We start from the raw sequence: 22,724 nt of genomic DNA, 5'->3' as shown, positions 1-22,724 counted from the left end.
ATTTCATGGCTGCAGTCACCATCTGCAGTGATTTTGGAGCCCCCCAAAATAAAATCTCTCACTGTTTCCATTGTTTCCCCATCTATTTGCCATGAAGTGATGGGACCACATGCCATGATCTTAGTTTTCTGAGTGTTGAGTTTTAAGCCAGTGCTTTCACTCTCTTTTTTCACTTTTATCAAGAGGCTCTTTAGTTCTTCACTTTCTGCCACAAGGGTGGTGTCATGTGTGTATCTGAGGTTATTGATATTTCTCCTGGCAGTCTTGATTCCAGGAGAATCTTGTGCTTCATCCAGCCTGGCATTTCGCATGATGTGCTCTGCATATAAGTTAAATAAGCAGGGTGACAATATACAGCCTTGACATACTCCTTTCCTGATTTGAAACCAGACGGTTGTTCCATGTCCTGTTCTAATTGTTGCTTTTTGACCTGCATACAGATTTCTGAGGAGGCAGGTCAGGTGGTTTGGTATTCCCATCTCTTTAAGAATTTTCTACAGATCATGAACTCCTTATTGCCAAATTCAGACTTAAATTGAAGAAAGTAGGGAAAACCAGTAGACCATTCAGTTATAACCTAAATCAAATCCCTTACAATTATACAGTGAAAGTGACAAATAGATTCAAGGGACTAGATCTGATAGACAGAGTGCCTGAAGAACTATGGACGGAGGTTTGTGACATTGTACAAGAACATTTGACAGAGGCAGGAATCAAGACCATCCCCAAGAAAAAGAAGTGCAAAAAGGCAAAATGGTTGTCTGAGGAGGCCTTACAAATAGCTGAGAAAAAAAGACAAGTGAAAGGCAAAGGAGAAGAGGAAAAGTATACCCATTTGAATGTAGAGTTCCAAAGAATAGCAAGGAGAGATAAGAAAGCCTTCCTCAGCGATCAGTGCAATGAAATAGAGGAAAACAATAGAATGGAAAAGACTAGAGATCTCTTCAAGAAAATTAGAGATACCAAAGGAACATTTCATGCGAAGATGAGCACAGTAAAGGACATAAATGGTATGGACCTGACAGAAACAGAAGATATTAAGAAGAGGTGGCGAGAATACACAGAAAAACTATACAAAAAGATCTTCATGACCCAGATAACCACAATGGTGTGATCACTCACTTAGAACCAGACATACTGGAATGCGAAGTCCAGTGGGCCTTAGGAATGCAAAGTCCAGTGGGCCTTAGGAAATATCACTACGAGCAAAGCTAGTTCCAAAGGTGATGGAATTCTAGATGAGGTATTTCAAATCCTAAAAGATGATGCTGTGAAAGTGCTGCACTCGATACGCCAGCAAATCTGAAAAACTCAGCAGTGGCTACAGAACTGGAAAAGGTCAGTTTTCATTCCAATCCCAAAGAAAGGCAATGACAAAGAATGTTCAAATTATAGCCCAATTGCACTCATCTCACATGCTAGCAAAGTAATGTAGATATAAGATAACATTATATTTTAAATTCTGGGGTAAATTTTTTTTAAATTTAAATTTATTTATTTTAATTGGAGGCTAATTACTTTACAATGTTGTATTGGTTCTGGGGTAAATTTTGGTCTGGAAGTCTCTCATCCCCCAGAAATACAGAAGCTAATAACTCGAATTTAGACAATGATATTTTTAAATTAGAAATTTTATTTGTATTATTTTTGAAAAATATTAAAAAGAAGCAGCATGAAGAAAGGTCACATATTTTAAATGCTCTTGTTGAGGCTTATGGTAAAAAAAAAAAAAAAAAAAGACTTGGAAAATGTTACTTTTTGGAAGAACAACTGAATTGATTTTCTGGAAATTGTTCTTGTTGTTCAGTCACTCAGTTGTTTCTGATTCTTTGAGACCTCGTGGACCTCACCATGCCAGGTATAAGCCTGCGCCTTGAAAGGAGAGCAGAGGGCTAGGTGTTCTGGAATGGGCTTCACTGTGTAATTAGCCTTGGCTGCAATCTTCCCCTTCATATTTTGGCATCTCTGTTTCCTTGTTTTTGTGTTGCCAGCTTTTCCAGTCTCCTGAGGCCTTATTTTCAATAACTATTCCTGAAATCCACCCCATTCTCTTTCTACAGAATTTGCAGAATCTCTGTATAATTCTCTCAGGACAACAGTTTAACCCTATCCTTAGCTTGAGATATTCTATTGAAAGTATATTTACACTGGTGAATGCTAGTGGTTTGATATGTTAGTATCACTAGCACCTGTATGTAGGAATTAGAAATTAATTTAATGCTAAAACATTCCAGCTAGCAATAGTTATTTTAACTATCTAAGTCTGGCTAATGTAAGAGAATTTTCTTCATTTTTCCTTCATTCTTTTTTCTTTTCATTTTGTTTTTCAATTTTTTTAATTGAGTAGAGTCTAGTAAACCAGAGATAGATTTTTGTTACAGTGGGCTTTTGAGCATTTAGTAATAAAGTTTGCTTTTATCACTAGGTCTTTTATATCATTGGTATCATGTTGAATTATTTCATGAATCAGAATAGAGCAGTATAATTAATCATTTGAACAAGATGCATGATGTGTCTTAACACTTTAAGTATTTTTAACGCATTTTTAAATTATTCTCCATCATGGCAGTTTATATCATGGTTTTTAAAAAGGTGTTGGCTAAAACCATTTGTGTAATGATAAAATGTTTTAATACACTTTATATAGTTAATGCTGAATCATATTTAAGAAAATGGAGACATCTCCTACTATACAACCAGGAGACTTTAATTTATGTCCTATGGGATGTTGGCTAATGCAACTAATCACCATTTTCCAGGTATCTTCCAGGCCTTACTTCAGTCTTGAATTAGTTTTCTATTGCCTTTGTAACCAATTTTTAATAACATAATAACTTAAATAACAATTATTTATGTCTTATATATCTGATGGTCAGAAGTCAAAAATGGGTCTCCCTAGGCTATTATCAATGTATTGTCTGCTGTGTGTTTCTTTTTGAAAGATCAAGAGGGGAATCTATTTTCTTGCCTTTTCCAGTTTCTGAAAGCTGCCTGCATCTTTGTCTCTTGACTCTCGTCCATCTTCAAAGCCAGCAATGGCTGGTAAAGAGTCTTTTTGAAATATCACCCTGGCTGTCTTCTGTTTCTCTCTTAATCATTTAAGGACATTGTGGATACATTAGATCCACTTGGATGATACAGAAAAATATTCTTATTTTATGATCAATTGATTAGAAGCTAATTCCATCTGCATTTTTAATTCCTTGTGCTATGTAGGGTAACATATTCATAAATTTCTGGGATTAGGATGTGGACATCTTGGAGGGGAATCATTCTGTTCACTGTAGGTCTGATAGGCAAACATTCTAAAAACATGACAAACACAGTTTATAAACCACAAAATATTATTTGGGCAGTCTCCAGTCTGCCTTTTCCCCATGAAATCACCAAATAATTATTTCATTATTATTTCTGTATCTTACTTTTCCCTCAAAAGAATTTTTTTTGTATTTGAAAAAGCTTAAGGATAGAAAAAGCTGCAATGATTTTTTCTGTAAGATAAATTTTATGTATAAATCTGTCAAATGTTTTGAGAGGTAATATGATTTAGTGATTCACTCTTCACTTTAATGACTATTTCTGACTGCAGCAACTTTGCACACTGTTTATTAATTGAACTTACTAATTAAGTACTAATTAAGTTAAATACTATGATTGTTGTTAGATAGGGTCTGACTGACTTGATCAACAAGAGGCAGTAAAGAGGTGAGATTAGCTTTGAAACAGGGTAAATTTGATTTCTCATTGAGTCTTCAATATCCTCATCTGTAATTTGAGAATAACATTGTGTACCAAGTAGGGGTATTATGAGGGTTAATGGGATAATGGAGCACAGATCCTGGGATATAACAGAAACTCAATAAAGGATAGTGTCTTTACTCTCTAGGACTTGGCCTAACAGTGATGCACCTAGAGGAATAACATGATATCAGGGCTATCTTGAGGGCAGTAAAAGGTAATTATATCTGGCACTAGACATAATTCTTCTCTTTCTAACTGCTGTGGCTTATGATTTGTTTGATTGCAGAAGCCCATACTATGATTGGACTAGTAGTTATCAAAAGAGGAAAAGTTATGCTTTAATTTAGAAAAGGCCATTCATTCATAGCTTACTGATATGCATTCAGTTTAGTCTCACATGTATTTCCATTGGAGACTATGGAACCAAAATAATGTCCCCCTGGGAAAGAAAAAATAAATGTAGACCCTGGAGAAAAGATGCAGTTTCATCAATTCTCATCAATTAATGTTCCCTGAGATCCTAGGGGAGACATTACCTGCAGCCTCTTTGATTTCTGAACTTTGCAGGACACATATATGCTGACATCTCTTAGTTCCTTAAAGTCTGATAGCAGACTGTCAGACTTTGTATCTCTTTGGCTGAGTGAGCAAGTTTCAATAGGACTGGGTTTTCTATAAGAGAAGTGGAATGGTAGAAGCAGTCCCTAGAAATCTGAAATGCCTTAAACATCTTTCTTGCTTTAATGTAAAATGATCAAATACATAAGCATGCCTGGAATTACTCTATTTTTCTATTGTAATTCTGGTGGGCATTTTTGTAGAAGGAGTTCAGTATATATTATCTTCGAAGAGGATTTCAATTCTCAATACAACATACTTGCAACATTTTTCTTCTAAGGGTTAGAAATATATATAATAGATGACTAACTATATCACTCACATTTAATATAACATCCAGAGAATTCCATCATGACTTTGGCATTTCATAGGAAACTCAATGGCCCTGGTGATGAAACGCTGTAATTTAGGCAAATGATAATATAAGGAAATCTAGTCAATATATGTTTACAGTATGAAATGGAATTATGACTTTGATATAAAAACACTTTGTACCTATTATTACACTCCATAGGATTTTTCCCAGTACATGTTTTTTAGTTACTGTGAGTTTCATTTCCTCATCTGTAAAGGTAGGTGTTCTAATAATGTCTATTTATAGACTTATGCAGCTCAAGTGAGATTAAATAGGTGAAAGTAATCTATAAATTGTAGACTGCTCTAAAAAGATTATTTATATCTACTGGATAGAGGCCAGAAATGTTGCTAAACATAGTATAGAGCACAGGGAAGCTACTCATGACATGGAAATATGGTGCTTAAAATGTCAACAGTGACAAGGAAGAGAGACCCTGCCCACTGAGTCCCACCTCTACTCTGCAGGGGAAAAGGAGAGAGAGAAGTTAATAGAATAAAGTAAATATTTAGACAGGGCTGCCCAAAGTGGCCTTGGAGACGAGGAGTCAGGGAATAAATACTCTGACCTTTATCTTCTCTCTCTTTTTAGTCTGAGTCAAGAGTTTCCACTGACTAAACCTGGCTGTAAGCCAGAAAGAAAGGGATTCTGGGCATGTAATCTATATTGGGGGTTCAATCCCTGGGCTGGGAAGATCCTATGGAGAAGGGAATGGCAGCCCACTGTAGTATTCTTGCCTGAAAATTCCATGGACACAGGAGCCTGGAAGACTACAGTCCATGGGGTCACAAAGAGTCGGACACGACTGAATGACTAACACACATCTACACTGGTCAACATCTTGGGTGTAGAGCCTGATCATATGGATAAGGAAAATTCAGAAGTGCATCTGTAAATTAATTCTTCCCCAGATAATTTGTGTTTGTTCATCATATTAAAACATTTTCACGTGCTTTGTTCAATGGTATGATGTTGTCTGTTTGTGCTCACTCAGTGATTTAATTTACCAAGTTATTGAAATTATGTTGAGTGCTAGGTACTGATCCAAGTGCAGAAGACACAAAAAATGAACATAAAATGGTGCCCACTCTGAAAGCATCTTTGGATGTAACAGGAGAGACAGCTATATAAACAAAGTACTAAAGCACTTGGCCTTAGGAAGCATCACTATGAAGAAAGCTAGTGGAAGTGATGGAATTCCAGTTGAGCTATTTCAAATCCTTAAAGATGATGCTGTGAAAGTGCTGCACTCAATATGCCAGAAAATCAGGAAAAGGAAGCAGTGGCCACAGGACTGAAAAAGGTCAGCTTTCATTCCAATTCCAAAGAAAGGCAATGCCAAAGAATGTTCAAACTACAGCACAATTGTACTCAGCTCACATGGTAGCAAAGTAATGCTCAAAATTCTCCAGCCCAGGCTTCAAAAGTACATGAACCGTGAAATTCCAGATGTTCAAGCTGGCTTTAGAAAAGGCAGAGGAACCAGAGATCAAATTGCCAACATCCACTGGATCATGGAAAAAGGAAAAGAATACCAAAAAAGGCATCTACTTCTGTTTTATTGATTACACCAAAGTCTTTGACTATGTACATCATAACAAACTGAAAAATTCTTCAAGAGATGGGAATACCAGACCACCTGACCTCCCTCCTCAGAAATCTGTATGGAGGTCAAGAAGCAACAGTTAGAACCGGACATAGAACAACAGACTGGTTCTAAATTGGGAAAAGAGAACATCAAGGCTATATATTGTCACCTTGCTTATTTAACTTATATCCAGAGTACATCATACGAAATGCTGGGCTGAATGAAGCACAAGCTGAAATCAAAATTGCCTGGAGAAATATCAATAACCTCAAATGTGCAGATGATGCCACACTTATGGCAAAAGTGAAGAAGAACTAAAGAGCCTCTTGATGAAAGTGAAAGAGGAGAATGAAAAAGTTGGCTTAAAACTCAACATTCAAAAAACAAAGATCATGACATCTGGTCCCATCACCTTATGGCAAATAGATGGGGAAACAATGGAAACAGTGACAGAGTTTATTTTGGGGGACTCCTTAATCACTGCAGATGGTGACTGCAGCTATGAAATTAAGACACTTGCTCCTTGGAAAAAAAGCCATGCCCAACCTAGGCAGCATATTAAAAAGCAGACACATTACTTTGCCACAAAGGTCCATCTAGTCAAAGCCATGGTTTTTCCAGTAGTCACGTATGGACGTGAGAGTTGGACTATAAAGAAAGCTGAGCACCAAAGAATTGATGCTTTTGAACTGTGGTGTTGGAGAAAACTCTTGAGATTCCCTTGACTGCAAGAACATCCAACCAGTCAATCCTAAAGAAAGTCAACTCTGGATATTCATTGGAAAGTCTTATGCTGAAACTGAAACTCCAGTACTTCGGCCACCTGATGTTAAGAACTGACTCTTTGGAAAAGACCCTGATGCTGGGAAAGATTGAAGGCGGGAGGAGAAGGGGATGACAGAGAATGAGATGGCTGGATGTCATCACCGATGCAATGGACATGAGTTTGAGCAAGCACCAGGAGTTGGTGATGGACAGGGCAGCCTGGCATGCTGCAGTCCATAGGGTCGCAGAGTTGGACACGACAGAGCGACTGAACTGAACTGAAAGCACTTGGACTGCATATGTATGAAGTAGTATGGGAGAGAAAAAAGATACTAACTTTTTCTAGAATGTAGATAGTGACCTTCACAGAACTTTCAAGGTCAAGTAGGTGTTTTCTGGAAAGGGAAATAGAAATACTTAGGGCAAGACTTAGAGGTGTCCTTTGTCACAGAGTGGAAACAGTGAGTGATAAAATAAGTGGAGTTCCTGTTTGTAAGGATTTTGTGCGCCATACTAAGATATGGGAACTGGAACTACAAAGTAGTTTAGAATCATTAGCTGTATGGCTAATGCTTAGTGCAAAGTGACTTAATTTTTTTTAAATTTCTAACCTCTATACCCTTGTATAGTATAAGCCAATCAGAATTTTGTCTTTAAAATCTTTTAAGATATCTTAAACGTGATGCTGTACCAATTCAATTATTTCTGAGTGAGCTTAATATAGTGAAGATTTTACAGAGGCATTTGGATGTTCAAACGTGATAGTACTTAATAAATGTCCTTTGCTGGGTTATTCTGATTAAAGTGTTAGAGGATCAAAGATCTCAGAAACATTTTGAGAATAAGAGTCCCTCTTCTGCTTCTCAACTAAAAAATGTTTCTTAAATCTTCATGTGCACACTATGAAATATTTCTTACATCATTATCTTTTAGAAAGTTGTGAAATAATCATAGTTGGGAAATAGTTTTTTTGAAAGTTTGTCAGCTACATAATTGGAACTCAAGTTTTTTATTATGTAAAAGTGAGAGTGTCAGTTGCTCAGTTGCGTCCAACTTTCTGTGATCCCGTAGAGTGTAGCCTGCGAGGCTCCTCTATCCATGGAATTCTCAGGCGAGAATACTAAAGTGGGTTGCCATTTCCTTCTCCAGAGAGTCTTCCAAACTCAGGGATCGAATCTGGGTCTCCTGCATTGCAGGTGGATTCTTTACCATCTGAGCCACCACGGAAGTCAGCCCTTACATTATGTGGATGCACTTACATTTGATACTCTTTGATACTCTTTAAATGGGGTTGCAAAGATGACTAAGCACAGCAGAGCACAAATATAAATATATATATTTTTTATTAGCCTCTATAAAATTTTTTACTCTTTTTGTTCTCACAACACATTTCCAAAGCAAGAGAATAATTCCAGGAGTAGGGGGGGTATCAGCAGCTACCTGCTGTCTCTTCTCTTTAGTTTTGAACCTGAAGTTTGAAGGAAAATTCCACTATAGTTGAGTAATTAGCCTCAATATTTCCACTTCTTAAAATAATGAATGTCCAAAGCTATGTTTTGGTCTGAATGTGAGCAATGTTAACAATGCAAGTAAATATTAGAAGATGCGGGCTCTTCTTCTGCTGACACTTTTTCAAACCCTCCTAAGTCCTTGTCTTTCAGTGAATCTTGGTGATTACTGGTGGCCACAGAAGCTGGTGATGGAACTTTGACCCAGATTCTTCTACACACAGTCTCTTATTTTTCTCTTCCCTTTAGCATTCTTGTTTTGGGGTGAAAATGCCTGAAAATAAATGGGACAAAATTTGTGAGTAAAGGTGTTTGACCCCACATACAGTTACTAATTAAATAAATGGTAATTCAATTTGCAATGGTGTTGGTAAAGGATATGTTACTGTAAACCAGTTAAAAATATTAGGCTTCAAAATGGGAGCATTTGAACTTGGTGTCATGAATTTTGGGAAGTTCTGAAAGGAATAAGTGCTTAGATTCCAGGAATCTCTGATGAAATTATATTAATGAAAGCGGAAGAGTTCTTAGTGGATTGGTATGGATGATAAAATACCATAAATGTCAGCATCATGCCTGGGCAACTCTTTAAGTCACTATAAACAACCATGGGCACTATAAAAGACAGGTCAAAGCCTTTCTCTTAACTTTTTCATTCTAAATCTTTTTGTTTCTGGTACATATCTTATTTCCCTTTATGTATCTTTAACTGCAAAGAGAGAGATAACCTTTACAACTCTTTTATTGATAAGAAACAGAATGAAAGTCTCTCAGTTTATATGCAGTTGCTGTAATCTGTGAAGAGCATATTTTCTGAGTGGTAATGTTGTTAAGTTAGCAGAAATCTCCTAAGAAGTATATTTTCATATAAATTACCAATTTTTCTCAGTTGATGTATGAAGATATACTGTCAACAAACTTGACACATTCTTGAAGTAGGCCCTAAGCCTTAGGAAGACTACCAAGAACTCACCATGTAAGGTGGCATTCCATGTGCCATGTAATCTATGGATTTTTGGCACAGGGCTCAGACTGAGTTTGAGCCTGGTTTCCATGGCAAGAACCATTTTTAGGCTCTGTTAGAGAACGGATTGATTCTGTTATCATTCAGCAAATATTTATTAAACACCTATATTCTGTTGGGCTCTGTTGTTCTCATGTTGCTTACATTCTCATTTAAAATAAAGATATAAAAATTGTTATATATGTGATGAATTTTTAAAAATTGCAAACTAGCCTCTTCCAAGTATTCTTCTCAAAGGAGTAGTTACCAGTACCTTGTGCAACTTCATTGCACACATAAATAAGGAAAATAAATAATTATAAATATAATTTAAAATAAGGTTTGAATTATATTTGACTACTAGGAAATTTACTGATAAAATCTTCATTTTATTCAAAGTGTTACTGACAGTAGAAACCACTAAACATAATGGCAGAACGTTAAAAGACACTCCTTGGAAGAAAAGCTATGACAAAACTAGACAGCATATTAAAAAGCAGAGACATCACTTTGTGGACAAAGATCTGTCTAGTCAAAGCTAAGGTTTTTCCAGTAGTCATGTATACAGATGTGGGAGTTGGACCATAAGAGAAGGCTGAGTGCTGAAGAATTGATGCTTTCAAATTGTGGTGCTGGAGAAGACTCTTGAGAGTCTTTTGGATAGCAGTCAATCCTAAAGGAAATCAACCCTGAATATTCATTGGAAGGACTGATGCTGAAGCTGAAGCTCCAATACTTTGGCTACCTGATGTGAAGAGCTGACTGACTGAAAAAGACCCTGATGCTGGGAAAGATAGAGGGCAGGAGGAGAAGAGGGTGGAAGAGGATGAGATGATTGGATTACCTCACTGACTCAATGGACATGCATTTGAGCATACTCTAGGAGATAGTGAAGGACAGGGAAGTCTAGCATGATTCAGTTCATGGGGTTGTAAAGACTCAGGCATGACTTAGCAACTGAACAACAAAATATATTTGAGTGTGTTTCTGAAGCAGGTCCAACCTCTGGGTCAGAAAGATCCCTTGGATAAGGGAATGGCAACCCACTCCTGTATTCTTGCCTGGTGAATCCTTATGGACAGAGGAGACATCCATAGGGTCACAAAGAGTTGGACATGACTGAAGCGACTTAGCATGCATGCATGTGCTTCTGAAATACATTTTCATAAGATACACTGAATCTCTATACACCCCCTTGTCAAATTGGGCTTCCCTTGTAGCTCAGTTGGTAAAGAATCCACTTGCATGCAGGAGACCGGGGTTCAATTCCTGGGTTGGGAAGATCCCCTGAAGAAGGGAAAAGCTACCCATTCCAGTATTCTGGCCTGGAGAATTTCATGGACTGTATAGTCCATGGAGTCGCAAAGAGTTGGATACAACTGAGCGACTTTCACTCCACTTGTCAAATTGGAGTCAGGTTGGACCGTCAGTAATAACTTAAGCCTCCTTTATCAGTTAGCACTGCCATTGTCTTATCTACTCAGCCATCAAGATATGCTGCAAACCCAGAGGGATGGGGTGGGGACGGAGTTGGGGCGATGGTGGTTCAGGATGTGGGGACACATGTACACCTGTGGTTGATTCATGTCAACGTATGGCAAAAACCACCACGATATTGTAAAGTAATTAACCTCCAATTAAAATAAAGAAATTAATTTAACAACAACAACAAAAAGATTTGCTGCAAACACTCTCTAGGTTTTTCTAGAAGGACCGGGCAGTAGTAGAATGGTTTACTCTTAGCCTCTCCCATGACTCATTAGAACATGTCCTGAAATAAGTTCAGTTCCATATCAGGCAAGCAGCAAAGCATTCCCAAGACATTTATCAAGTGAAAAGGAAGGAGGTTGTCATATTCAAGCAGACCTAGTGATACGAGCAAAAATGTATCACTTTATTATTTTTCCTTTCTTCTTTAGAAAACATTATATATTGATTTATTTTAGATTGTTTGGGGTCTGAGGTGTTTCAGGTTTGCAAAGGTTATGAATTAAAGGTCTTAAATTGTACAGTGTTAATGGGAATGAAATTCACACCCAATGCAGGAGATATAAGTTGGAAACAATAAATCTTGTCAGGCTCAAGGTACTTTTATTGCTGTACAAAAGTGAAGGTCACAAGATAATACTATTCAAGGAAGTATGTAAGACATTTAAAGAGATTCATCATTTATCATATGACATACAGATACCCTTTTAAAAGATTTCAGTATTTTATCTTCAATTTGATTTGGTATTTAAATATTTTAAGTGAACCCTTGAGAAAACCATATGTATTTTTTTTTGACATTATCTAATTGAATAGTTTAACAAGCGAATGGGTGGTCAAAACTTCTGATGAGTTTCTGTAACTCATTTGGTGGTGTTCAGGTGGCTTCAACAATTATGTTTATAAGGAAGCTTAAGGATATCCACATTGACAGAGGATCTGTTATATATTAGACACTGTGCAAGGTGTGTTTAGGCTGATTAGGTCATTTCATTCCTTCAGTGCTGAAGGATATTGTTTTTGTGTTGGTTTTCTCAGGTAAAGAAACTGAGGCTCAAGCTTGAACAACTTGCCCAAGATTGTATAGTTAATAAGGGATAGAGCTAGACTGGAACCCGAGGCTCTGTGACTTCATGAATTCAACTCTCTAAGAGGTTGATATAATAACACCAGGCTCACTTAATATCTCATAATATTTGTGCATTTCTGTAATACTAACTGGGTCAAAAACTCAAATGTGCTTTACCTTAGAAAGTTGTACAGCTTTATTGTTCAAAATTGTATGTGCATCTCTGTTTTCAAATAAATAAACTGCATGTAAAAATTCATTTTCTAAAATTTTAAAGCTACTGCTTTCTTCATCTCTTGGTGGTAGTTGTAAGTGATGCACAGTTCTGGTTCTAGTAATTGTTTATATCTTGAGAAGTTTACATGAAAGAAAGTGAAGTCTCTCAGTCATGTCTGACTCTTTGCAAACCTGTGGATTGTAGCTTGCCAGGTTCCTCCGTCCATGGGATTTTCCAGGCAAGAATACTGGAATGGGTTGCCATTTCCTTCTCCCGGGGATCTTCCCAACCCAGAGATCGAACCTAGGTCTCCCGCACTGCAGGCAGGTTCCTTACCGCCTGAGCCACCAGGGAAGTGTACAAACGAGTTTCTTGATGGGCCCTGAAAACTCCCTCGACCTCCATGTCCTCCTTCCTCACTGCTGCTCACAATAAAAAGAGAGGCCTCTAGGCCTGAACCCACAAAATATCTTTGTCCTCCTAAGTTATTTTCTCAGCAAGTGAAGTCTTCAGTAGCTTCCTATAGGATAAAAAGAAGACTGATGAGCAAAGGAAAAGAGTCTTAGCAAGTGAATTAATTAATCTGTACTTCTTGATTTACTTCTCAAGTATGCTCTACTCTAGCCACACTAAACTATTTGCTCTTTGCTCTGTAGAACATTTGCTTCATCAGCTCCATGCTTTTTGTACATTCTTTTTCTTCTGTCTGAAATGTCCTTTGATCCTTCTCCATTACTCAGCAACAGACATATATTCCAAGACTTAAGTGTCTCAGTTCAGTGTCACTTCCTATGCAGTGTTTTCCCTAGCTCCCATGTAAATGAGTTATTCTCCTGCTTTTGGTCTTTATTCAACATAGAGTAATCATGCTGTATTCTAATTAATTTTTATATGTCTATTCCAACAAGATCATGGCATCTGGTCCCATCATTTCATGGCAAATAGATGGGGAAACAGGGGAAACAGTGTCTGACTTTATATTTCTGAGTTCCAAAATCACTGCAGATGGTGATTGCAGCCATGAAATTAAAAGATGCTTACTCCTTGGAAGGAAAGTTATGACCAAACTAGACAGCATATTGAAAAGCAGAGACATTACTTTGTCAACAAAAGTCCATCTAGTCAAGGCTATGGTTTTTCCAGTAGTCATGGATGGATATGAGAGTTGGACTGTGAAGAAAGCTGAGTGCCGAAGAATTGATGCTTTTGAACTGTGGTGTTGGAGAAGACTCTTGAGAGTCCCTTGGACTGCAAGGAGATCCAACCAGTCCATCCTAAAGGAGATCAGTCCTGGGTGTTCACTGGAAGGACTGATGTTGAAGCTGAAACTCCAATAATTTGGCCACCTGATGTGAAAAACTGACTCATTGGAAAAGACCCTGATGCTGGGAAAGATTGAGGGCAGGAGGAGAAGGGGATGACAGAGGATGAGATGGTTGGATGGCATCACCAACTCAATGGACATGAGTTTGGGTGGACTCCGGGAATTGGTGATGGACAGGGAGGCCTGGAGTGCTGTGGTTCATGGGGTCACAAAGAGTCGGACATGACTGAGCGACTGAACTGAACTCAACTGAACTGAATTCCAACAACACAAGAAAAGACTCTACACATGAACAACACCAGATGGTTAACACCTAAATCAAATTGATTATATTCTTTGCAGCCAAGATGGAGAAGCTGTATACAGTCAGCAAAAATAAGACCAGGAGCTGACTGTGGCTCAGATCATGAACTCCTTATTGCCAAATTCAGACTTGAATTCCAGGGAATTCTATATAAAACCACTAGATCATTCAGTATGACCTAATTCAAATCCCTTATGATTATACAGTGGAAGTGACAAATAGATTCAAGGGATCAGATCTGATAGAGGGCCTGAAGAACTATGGACAGAGGTTCGTGACATTGTACAGGAGGCAGGGATCAAGACCATCCCCAAGAAAAAGAAATGCAAAAAAATAAAATGGCTGTCTGAGGAGGCCTTACAAGTACCTATGAAAAGAAGAGAAGCAAAAGGCAAAGGAGAAAGGAAAGGTAAATCCATTTGAACGCAGAGTTCTAAAGAATAGCAAGGAGAGATAAGAAAGCCTTCTTCAGTTATCAATGCAAAGAAATAGAGGAAAATAATAGGATGGGAAAGACTAGAGATTTCTTCAAGAAAATCAGAGATACCAAGGGAAATTTTCATGCAAAGATGAGCACAGTGAAGGACAGAAATTGTATGAACCTAATAGAAGCAGAAGATATTAAGGAGAGGTGGCAAGAAAACACAGAAGAACTCCAACTCTGTGCAACCCCATGGACTGTAGCCTACCAGGGTCCTCTGTCCATGGGATTTTCCAGGCAAGTATACTGGAGTGGGTTGCCATTTCCTTCTCCAGGAGATCTTCCCAACCCAGGGATTGAACCCGGGTCTCCCACACTATAGGCAAATGCTTTACCGTATGAGCCACCAGGGAAGTCCTAGGTCTTTCACTTTCACTTCAGTAGAAGAAGAAGATATTGAGAAGAGTTGGCAAGAATACACAGAAGAACTATACAAAAAGACCTTCATGACCCAGATAATCACGATGGTGTGATCACTCACCTGGAGCCAGAGAACCTGGAATGTGAAGTCAAGTGGGCCTTAGGAAGCACTACTATGAACAAAGCTGCTGGAGATGATGGAAATCCAGTTGAGCTATTTCAAATCCTGAAAGATGATGCTGTGAAAGTGTTGCACTCAATATGCCAGCAAATTTGGAAAACTCAGCAGTGGCCACAGGAACAGACCATGATGCTGGGAAAGATTGAAGGCAGGAGGAGAAGGGGACAACAGAGGATGAGATGGTTTTATGGCATCACTGACTCAATGGATATGAGTTTGAGTAAGCTCCAGGATTTGGTGATGGACAGGGAGGCCTGGTATGCTGCAGTCCATTAGATTGTAAAGTGCTGAACACGACTGTATTCCTGAACTGAACTGATTCCCACAATGATAGGACTTGCTCAGGAAATAAGATTACATCTGATTAATCACTGAATTCACGGTGTCCTATACATTGTGGGCTCTGAATAAAAGCTTATAGACCAGTTTCAGTGGTCAAATTAATGAATGTAAGCAACCAAATTTTATTTAGTACATATTCAGTATGTTGTATGCCAGGGAGTGCTCCAGGCATTGGGATATGGCAAAGAATAGCATTGACAAAAATCACTGCTATATCTGCTGTCGTATCTGGTGGAGGGATCAAATGGTAATTAATGATATAAATATGTAAAGTATTATGATTAGATGGTGGCAAGTGCTACGAAAATTATGCTGGGACAAGAGGTGTCAAGGATGCCATCCTTCTTCTTGGACAGATATAGCAATCACTCTGTTTATTTTCTATCCTGATTCCTTGTTGTTTTTATACTTTTTATGGTAAAACAGAGGATATTGAGTTTCCTAGAATTGGTTGATCAGCTTTTAGGAAATTCTGAAAGTAAAGGTTCTTTGATAGGCAAAAGAAATCCTATCAAACAGCCAAGTTTATGTTGAGCTGTGTTGTATAAAGAAAGAAAAAACTCCTATTTTCTAGGAAGAGTGAAAAAGTGGAGACTGAATACTAAATTATTGGATGCCACAGGTTTATCTTCATACAAAAATAAAATAAATTATAGAAATATTTCTTTATCTTAACTATAATTTCATTGAAATACAAATAAATACATTACAATATATACTGTGTATATCTATGTATATGTGGCTTCCCTCGTGGCTCAGACAGTAAAGCATCTGCCTGCAATGCGAGAGACCTGGGTTTGATCCCTGAGTAGGAAGGTCCTCTGGAGGAGGTCATGGCAACCCACTGCAGTATTCCTGCATGGAGAATCCCCATGGACAGAATAGCCTGATAGGCTACAGTCCATGGGGTCACAAAGAGTCGGACACAACTGAGCAACTAAGCGCTCGCTATAAATATAAATTTATAAATAAATATATAGATATATATAATAGAATCAAAAGACTTTTCTACAATATGACCTAATTTAATTGAAATATTTTAAAATAAATTAAGAAATAAATGCTACTTTACATCAGAAAATACCATCGTTGAAGTTTCACACACTAATCTGCATTCTAAGTACAGATCTATCCTACATATTATTTTTTTAGTTAAAAACAAATGTGGCTCAAAAAGCTAGGGTTATATTTCTGTCTTTATTTCTTTTCATTTGATTTCTACACTTCAGCCACCTTCATCCCCAGTAATGAAACTTAGGCCTATCTTTTCATCAGACTCTTCCTTTAAAATATTGGCATTACCTCTGTAGATTGGAAATAGAGTGTTCATGTACACATGCATACAATTTTTATTACTGAAAAGAAAAATCAGATTTTAAAGTTTCCAGAAGAAGTATGAGAGTTAAGCTTCAAGTTCCATTATTTTTTCTCAAAGACAGTATTCCCAGTGTTTCTGCATGTTTGTGGGTATTCCCTTGCCAAAATTCCTGCCATGATATCTGTTTCCTGTTACTGAAGATGTTAAAAGGGAAGAAGAGAGAAATGGGAGAAGAGGGTCTTCTATTGCTCCAGACACTCCTCAATGTTGGCTTCCTGCCAGCTCTCCTCCTCCCTCCTTTATCCTCACAGCCTCCTTGGAGTTATGAACTTGCTTTTTTTCCCCAAATTCTTATTTTCATGTCCCAATTCTTCTCTGCCTTTCCAGGGCTCTGAGAAGTGTTGGCTACCATTAAGCTATATCACAGAGAATCTGCTGGTTTCTTTTCCTGATCAATGATTGTCTCTTCTTGTTGATGGCTGATAGTTCTGTGATATTATTTGGAAATTAGACTGAAATGTTCTATTTCTAAAGTGAATTATTATTTTTTTTAGTTACAGGAAAAATAATCATGTATTTTTTCCTGCTTGGATTTTCTTGTTTACATTTTGCTTCTACTTCTGCTGCCTGTTATCACTTCTTTGATAGTTCTGTCACATGACAGAATAAAAATGTTCAAATTGAATAAACAACCGGAAAACTTTTAGTATAACATTATCAGAAAAAAATGTGTGGGTACAGTTATGCTTGTTATATGATTTTACATTAAACAAATTTCATGTATTAATTTTTCTCAATGTAAACTGTCTTTATTCTAAATTTGTTGAATTTATTAAATACTTCACTTTACCATGATATTCCTCAAAGTACAAATGACACTGATGAGCCCTCCTTAAAGTACAAGTGAGAAACTCAGTAAGGCATCCCTTCTTTTTGACTCTTTCCCCCTCCTTCTGAAGCACCTCAACTGTGTGTCTTAGGGAGAGGTGTCCAAAAATGAATCACAGAAGAGTTCCTCTTCCTCTTCATCATCTATATAGTTCTGTCTGCACCCTATGTTAAGAAAAACCCACTTGCTTCAACTCCACTTCTACTTCTAAAATCAGGTGTCTGCGAATTCCCCTTAATCCTGAGGTTGACCATTTGGTTGAGTCAGCCTTCCTAAGGGAAACTGTTAGTTGCTAGTCATGTCCGTCTCTTTACAGCCCCATGGACTATAGCCCGCCAGGCTCCTCTGTCCTTGGAATTGTCCAGACAACGATACTGGAGTGGGTAGCCATTCCTTCTCCAGAGTATCTTCCTGATCCAGGGATCAAACCCGCGTCTCCTGCATTGCAGGCAGATTCTTTAGCATCTGAGCCACCAGGGAAGCCCTCCTAAAGTAACCGCTGGCTTTTTAATTGGCATCTCTTACTTATGTCAAACTATATTCTCACCAGACACTAAGCAGCAATAGTCAAATCTTTCAGGACTTTTAGATAGGACAGGATGAGCCTGGATGCTTGGCAGCATCTAATGTATGTAACCTAGGGAAATGGTTTTAAAATTTTTGCCTACAAAAGTTTCACCAGAGGAGCTTTTAGGAAGTACAGTTCTGCTTCTCTTCACCTCAGGCATGGGCAAGATATCTACATTTTTAAAAAGCACCCTGGGTTATTCTTGTGTAAAATACTCTAGAGCAACAGTATCTAATAAAATATCAATAGAAGCCATGCATGTAATTTTACATTTTCTAGTAGGCACAATAATACAATAAAAAAGAATCCTATACAATTAATTTTAATTATATATTTTACTTAACTGCCTATATCCAAAACATTTTAATTCAATATTTAATCACTATGTGTGTTCAGTCACATCAGTTGCTCAGTTGTGTCCAACTCTTTGCGACTCCATGGACTGCAGCCTGCTAGGCTCCTCTTCCCGTGGGATATTCCAGGCAAGAATACTGGAGTGGGTCGCCATTTCCTCCTCTCGGGGATTTAATCAATGTATAATTATTAATGAGATATTTGCCATTCCTTTCATAAAAATTATCTGCAGAATGTGGTGTGTGTTTTACAATGACAGCACATCAACTCATTTTGGACTAACCTCACTGCAAGTACCGGTAACCATATGGAGCTAGTGACTACCGTATTGGACAACACAGCTTTAGAGAATTGCTTTCAAATTGGTATATAAGCTCTTGATGCTAAGTAAAAACATACTTTATTGTGTGCTTATCATGTGGTTCACACCAAGCTAAGTTCTTAAAATGCATCATATTAAACCCAAGCAATAATAATAGGAAGCAGGTATGCTATTTTACCTACTTGGTAAGAAAAATACCATGCTTATTTCTCAAACAATTAAATGAGGCATGGCCTTTTTTCTAGTTTAAAGTCTTATACATGTTAAGGAATTGTGTCATATTAATATATCATAAAATAGAATGCAGAGGTAACTTATTATATTTATATATCAATCCTCATACCATTTAACCTTCCAGAACTGGAATAAGCATCCTTGGCATGAGATGCTTGGGAGGACTGGACATAAAATCTTTATTATAAAAATGCCAAAATATTATGGGTCACTTTTTTAAAACAATTTTATGCTTCCCTTGTGACTCAGAGGGTAAAGTGTCTGCTGCAATGTAGGAGACCTGGGTTCAATCCCTGGGTCGGGAAGATTCCCTGGAGAAGGAAATGGCAACCCACTCCAGTACTCTTGCCTGGAAATCCCATGGAAGGAGAAGCCTGGTAGGCTACCATCCATAGTGTCGCAAAGAGTCGGACACGACTGAGCGACTTCAATTTCACTTTCATATTTTCTTAAGATTAGTTTTTTCTTCTGAGGCAATAGGAAACATTATAAACAATAACATAAAAATGCCATTTACTTATGACTATTAATTATCTTAAATATGAATGAATAAACAAAGAAATGCTGATGCTGAAGCTGAAGCTTCAATACTTTGGCCACCTCATGCAAAGAGCTGACTCATTTGAAAAAACTCTGATGCTGGGAAAGATTGAGGGCAGGGGGATAAGGGAGCAACAGAGGGTCAAATGGTTAGATAGCATCACCAGTCAATGGATGTGAGTTTGAATAAACTCCAGCAGATAATGAAGGACAGGAAAGCCTGGCTGCTGTCCATGGGATCACAAAGAGTTGGACATGACTTAGTGACTGAACAACAAATAAAGAAATAAAGTGAGCCAATGTATAATAAAACTATAAAAGCTACAGTTTTTCAAGGGCGAGACTCTCACCATATCATTTGTTCAAAGAAGGTTATTTGTCAAAAGTTATTTACTCTTCTTTCCCCTTGCTTCCTTGGAGAAGGCAATGGCACCCGACTCCAGTACTCTTGTCTGGAAAATCCCATGGACAGAGGAGCCTGGTAGGCTGCAGTCCATGGGGTTGCTAGGAGTCGGGCACGACTGAGCGACTTCACTTTCACTTTTCACTTTCATGCACTGGAGAAGGCAATGGCAACCCACTCCAGTGTTCTTGCCTGGAGAATCCCAGGGATGGCGGAGCCTGGTGGGCTGCCGTCTATGGGATTGCACAGAGTCGGACATGACTGAAGCGACTTAGCAGCCTGAGCACATGCTATGAACATCTTCATTTATTTTAGTTTTAAGTTGAGTGATTAAAGAAAAAAGGACTCCCTTTGCTTTTAATATTGCTGAATATTTGAAGATCAATTGCAGCTCTTAAATTAAAATAGTTTACCCCTCAAGGACTTTCAAAGACCAAGGAAAATATTATTTTAAATGGAAAACATTAGTCTTCTATTGTTACTATCTTGGACTAGATTGCATTAGATCTTCACATTAATGTACCAAGTGTTTTAAAGATGTAAAGCCAGTGGTACTTGTAGAATGAAGCATAAAATCAAACAAACATGTTATTTATCTTGGTCTTTGTAAGCAGAATCAACTTGTTGGATTTGTTTTTATCTATCAATAGAATGAATCTACACACAGTCATAATGTTCTCAACTTGATTACTCACTCGAATGAGAAGGGCATAGATGAATGGCAAATAGCAAGTTAAATATGTTATGTTTGGCCTAAAATGGGTATATAATTTTTAAATCTTTATTTTTCTGATCCTATGTGTAAAGTAATATGTCAATGAGTAAGATTTTTTAGAAACATCCTGATATAAAGTTAGAGTTAAAAGTTTTGTGTAGATGGGTCACCATGGACATCTCTCTTGTGTAGACAATTCAGTGTAAATTATTTGAATATCAATGGCTGTCTTGTTTATGTAAAATTATCTACCCATGTATAAGATAAACATGGAAGCTTAGAAACTTCTCTTGATGTAGAGGCTACATTCATTACCAAGTGTGTAAATCACAGTGTTACATCAAGTACAGCTGTTACCTCATGGGTATAGCTGTCTAGTCACAAGTAGGAGATATAATCCCAGGGTGCTCTGTTAGCCTGGGATTTCAGGATCAGTTTTGTTTTTGATCCCACTATTTCTCAAATCCCTTTTCATTAATGATGAAATAGGGTCTCAATATCCTCAGCTGCCACTTGGAAAGAAAAAAAGGAAGATTATGCTGCTCACATCCTAGTCATTTGGTATCTAAGTTTCTTTTTTGCTTTACTATAAATACTTACTTGCATTTTGATAAATTTACACATTTTAAGCATAATTCTCTGAATAACCTTTTCTATTTGGAATAAAAATGAAACTTAGAAACAGTGAAAAAGAGCACCAAGTAACTAAAAAAAGATGCTACCAAATGTACTTGGGAAACCTCACATAAGTCACTTCTAAGTCCCTACTCAGAACCTGCTGCTTCTCATTTATCCATGATTGTACCAATGTGCTTATTTGCCACTTCTAGTTTAGTTAAAACAGCTGAATAGAATCTAAATGAAAAGTTATTAACACTACCTATTTATTCTGATATCAGAGGTATCAAGAAATATTTCTCAAATGTGAGGGAAACATACGTATCTAAGAGAAAATCTTTTTCTGGATTCATAAAGTTGCACATACTTCACTGACTTCAGATGACACTTCCTTAGGCAGCCTGATTAGTATTTATAATGATCTCAGTGTCTTCATGTATCCTTTATTTAAGAACTCAGGTCACTATGGAACACATTTTGGAAGTTTTTCATCCCAAATGATTGAATGTGTATTTAATGGATACATTACTATATATAGATTTAATTTTCATGAACATAAGTAAACCATCTTTGTATCTAATTTTAAGTAATGACTCAAGAATTTCATATCATAAAGTGTTTATAGTTTATAATTGACCCTAAAATTAAAAGACGCTTACTCCTTGGAAGAAAAGTTATGACTGACCTAGATAGCATATTCAAAAGCAGAGACATTACTTTGCCAACAAAGGTCCGTCTAGTCAAGGCTGTGGTTTTTCCAGTGGTCATGTATGGATGTGAGAGTTGGACTGTGAAGAAGGCTGAGCACCGAAGAATTGATGTTTTTGAACTGTGGTGTTGGAGAAGACTCTTGAGAGTCCCTTGGACTGCAAGGAGATCCAACCAGTCCATTCTGAAGGAGATCAGCCCTGGGAGTTCTTTGGAAGGAATGATGCTAAAGCTGAAATTCTGGTACTTTGGCCACCTCATGTGAAGAGTTGACTCATTGGAAAAGACTCTGATGCTGGGAGGGATTGGGGGCAGGAGGAGAAGGGGACGACAGAGGATGAGATGGCTGGATGGCATCACTGACTTGATGAACGTGAGTCTGAGTGAACTCCGGGAGTTGGTGATGGACAGGGAGGCCTGGCGTGCTATGATTCATGGGGTCGCAAAGAGTCAGACATGACTGAGCGACTGAACTGAACTGAACTGAACATGTTTATCTATGCAACAATGCCCAAACAATTTATAACTGCAGATTTTTTTAAAGACATCAAAGTAAATATTACTTTAAAATTTTTTATATGACATTGAAAGAAATCAAGTATGCCAATGAAATGTGTTAAAATACTGGCCTTAAATTTCACCAAATCTTTGTTGTTTTGTGAGATGAAGATTGCAGTCCTAATTCTACTAAAATGCACACAATTGACCTGA

The 22,724-nt window shown here is 37.6% G+C and overlaps 1 protein-coding gene across 10 annotated transcripts in view; it reads left to right on the top strand.

Annotated features, from left to right (window-relative positions):
* Nucleotides 1–22,724, top strand: part of PCDH7 (protocadherin 7) — a 475,120-nt gene that overhangs the window by 29,867 nt on the left and 422,529 nt on the right. Inside the window, exon 2 of one of the 10 annotated variants that reach the window (XM_086407751.1) lies at nt 1–22,724. This exon is cut by the window's left edge and continues 15,906 nt beyond it. The exons of the other annotated variants lie outside the window; for them this stretch is intronic. The gene's annotated coding sequence lies outside the window, so the exon portion shown is untranslated. 10 annotated transcript variants of the gene reach the window in all.

This window comes from Bos grunniens, chromosome 6, assembly GCF_055505025.1.
Source record: "Bos grunniens cultivar Pamir isolate PY7600 chromosome 6, Bosgru_T2T1.0, whole genome shotgun sequence".
NCBI classification, from domain to species: Eukaryota; Metazoa; Chordata; class Mammalia; order Artiodactyla; family Bovidae; genus Bos; species Bos grunniens.
This window is presented reverse-complemented; position numbering and strand designations above follow the sequence as displayed.